Genomic DNA, 3,338 nt, shown 5'->3' with positions numbered 1-3,338 from the left:
CCGGAGGGGGGGAGGCAGCCCCGCCGCCCCGGGTATCCCCGGAGCTTCTCCTCGGGTGAGGGTAAGGCCTGGTGGGATGCACCGGGGCTGGGTGCCGAGGCCGTGGCCGGGTCTCTCCCGGGGCCGAGCCCCGTGCACACGGTAAACCCTCGGGATAAGAAGAGTGGTTTCCTCCGTGTTAATTTGTTTAGGTTGTTTTCTTTTAAATCGATAAAAGATTGAGAGCCTTGGTCTGTCGGAGTAAATAGGTCAATATGGAATAGGCTCTAAATAAGCAGATTTTTTTTTTTTTTTTTAAGTTTCAGAAGATGAAAAGCTAAGGGAAAATTCCCTTCACTGCGTAATGTCAAATACTGGTTTTCCCCGGTTTGGTGCTTATGTCCTGAACTGCAGTGTTATAAAAGAGGGAGAGAAAAACACACACAAATAGGGACAGAGGTTCACAGTGCTGTGGGTGCGCTTTAAATATGGCTCTTGAGCTCGGAAGGTGATATTTCACCTCGCTGCAGAGTATTGCTCTTCATTCATCGGTAGCCAAACGTGGCCCACCAGCTTTTTACAAGCTGCTATTTGGAGGCAGTTTGCCCCTCGGAGCCTGGTCTGGCATGGCACGGCTCTTGGGAAGGGAGACGCCATCCTCAAAACAATTGTTTTGATGTAGTGGGGAAGGGAAAGGATCCCTCTTCCAGCGGTTATTACCCAGTTGTCCTGGAAATGCTCACACTGCTGGGGCAACAAGAGACTACCAGAGCTGCAGCAAGACGCCTTCCATCAAAACAATTGCATCCTGCCTCCCCACCCCGCCTTACCCCCTTCCTAAGAAGAGGGAAAATACCACAATGCATGGAAATACACACAGGCAAATAAATCCTCGCCTGAAAGCTATTTCAGAGAATACGCATAGCACTGCTGGCCACAAAAGTTACTCTAGAAGGGAATAAGAGTGCGTAGAAACCACAGACCTGCACCTCCCATGACAAAAATCAGTGTGAGTGTATGTGTATACACATTTTTTTTTTTTGAAGGGGGGTGTCTAGAGGTGGAGGGATGGATAATTAGCAGTGAAGAAGCAGCTTGCTTACCGAAAAATTAAACACACGCAAGGCTTCTAAGCAAGACCTCTCCTAGCTGGACATAGCCTGCTTGTTCTTAAACAGGTTTTCACCCCCCAGAGATGAAATTCGGTGACCTTAGGTAAATAAATAACTAAACCCTGGTGCCCATTTCCATTGTAACAGCCACCCCGTACTCAGGTCCGTAAGTTGAAGCAACAAGAGCTGCAGCAAACCCATGTCTGACTGCTTTCCAGCTTGCAAAATGGATGTGGTGGAAGGATGTAGTGAGACACCAGCTAAACTGTAAGCGCAGAACGCCCGAGAGGAACGGTGCGGCGGGGAGAGTTGCCTGGATGCCACGGCATAGGTTAGAGCAGGTTGAGGGCAGCAAATCTATAGGTGCTTTTGATGTTTTCCAGGGTGGAAGTCTTAAAAAAAATCCCCCAAAATACGCTCTCGGTTTGTCACTTGGAAGTCAAAGCCATTGCCTTTCAGGTGCTCGCTACTGAGAGTCTGTGCTCATGTAATATTAAGAAAAATCTAGCATTAAACCCCAAAATATAAAATTCGTATTGTATATTTAAAGGGAACCTCTTACTTTATATAACTCAGGACACATTGTCTCTTCACAGAGAGAACGGGGGTGAAATCCTACACATTTCTTAAAAAAAAAAAAAAAAAAAAGAAAACACATTTTAAAATTACATCCATGTCAGCTTTAAAGAAAATTATTGCTGATGTCTTTTTGAGCTTGGAAATATAACTGTAGGATGCAGCTTTCCCCTCCCCCTCTGCCCCTCCACCTCCTCCCTTCCCAACCAAAAAAAAAAAAAAAAAGAGAGAAAAAAAAAAGAAAAGCAAAAGCAACAGAATATATAAAGCTCCTCTGATTAACAGTTTAGGTGCAGAACCCTATTTATAGGGTACGCGCTCTCCTATAACGCCTCGGTCCTCCAGCCCGTAGCGGTACATTATTGATGCAGCTGCAAGTGCTCAAAGCTTAAACAATATTTTTTCCGAAAGCCCCAGCAGCCCGCCCGGGAGGAAGGTGGGGACGGGCTGGCGATGGAGTCCTGAATGTTACTCCTCCAGTTTCAAGGACATCTTGCTGATGAGGATTTGGTTAATGGAGGAGAACTTATGTCCTAGCGGTGACGTCATTGGGTCCCAATGTAATCCTCTTGTGCTGAACCCAATCAGCAGATGTGCTGAGAGCCGGGATGCGGAGAAGAAGCTCTAATCCCTTAGACTGGATGAGATCAGCTGAAACAGCCAGGACTAGACCCCAAACCCCTCTGCTAGGAAGATCAAGAGAAAAGGGATAAATTGAGAGAGACGCCTCATAACCCCTTTAAAGAGCTTTGGAGAAGAGAAGAGAAAGATGGGTGGTGCACCAAGTTCATCTTGCTTTTAAAGCCTAGCGGGAGCCTGGTTTTCACTCTGATGAGGTCCTTCTGCATTGTTCCAGGGCAGGAGGAGAGAGAGAGGAGGAAAAAAAAAAAAAAAGAAAGAGAAAAGGAAAAAAAAAAAAGAGAGAGGAAAAAAAGTCTGAAATTCAAAGATAATGAGAGACTAGGCGCCTTTCTTATTCATCTCCAGCTTGCCTACACAAAAACAAGCGTCCTGAGCCACGGGAGGGCGTTTGCACTGGATCTGAGCGAAGCAGCGGAGTTTGTGCCGCCGGAGCCGCCGAGCGCTGCTTCCCCTGGAGTGGGTAAATCTGCTAAGAGCTGTAATTACGGGGTTTGGGCGACAATGGTGGGATAGCGACCCTGCTCTATTGCTAACTTGGAAGAGCATCAGGATTTTTTTCTCCCCTTGTGCAAGCGACCTTAATGGGCTTGTGATTTTTTTTCTTTTTCTTTTTTATGGTTTTATTTTTTTTTGGACAAAAAGGAAGGGGAGGAAGGGGAGGGGGTGAGGATTTTCAGATGCGGTATCTAGAGAGAGAAATCGTCCTAAATTCATAAGGCGCCTCTAAGTCCGACGGCGATCAACGAAAACCGGTTTAATTGCTTTACCCCTTTTCGATCCCTCTCATTTTTTTTTTCTTTTTTGCACAATTATTTTTTAAAGTGGAGCGATTATTGTGCCGAACCTCGGCGGAGAGGAGAGCTGGGAAACGCGTGTTTTAACCTCCGCCGGTTTCCCTTCGGGAGGAGAGAAATCGGCTCCTTTGCCTTGCGAGCAAAGAGACACACACGAGCGGGATTTTCGTTTTGCTTTGGGGAGGGAGCGGGCGTCCCGCGCAAGTCACCCCCCCACACACCCACTCACCCCCAC

Source organism: Charadrius vociferus, unplaced genomic scaffold, assembly GCF_000708025.1.
Source record: "Charadrius vociferus isolate BGI_N301 unplaced genomic scaffold, ASM70802v2 scaffold259, whole genome shotgun sequence".
Lineage (NCBI taxonomy): Eukaryota > Metazoa > Chordata > Aves > Charadriiformes > Charadriidae > Charadrius > Charadrius vociferus.
Note: the sequence above shows the minus strand (reverse complement) of the source record.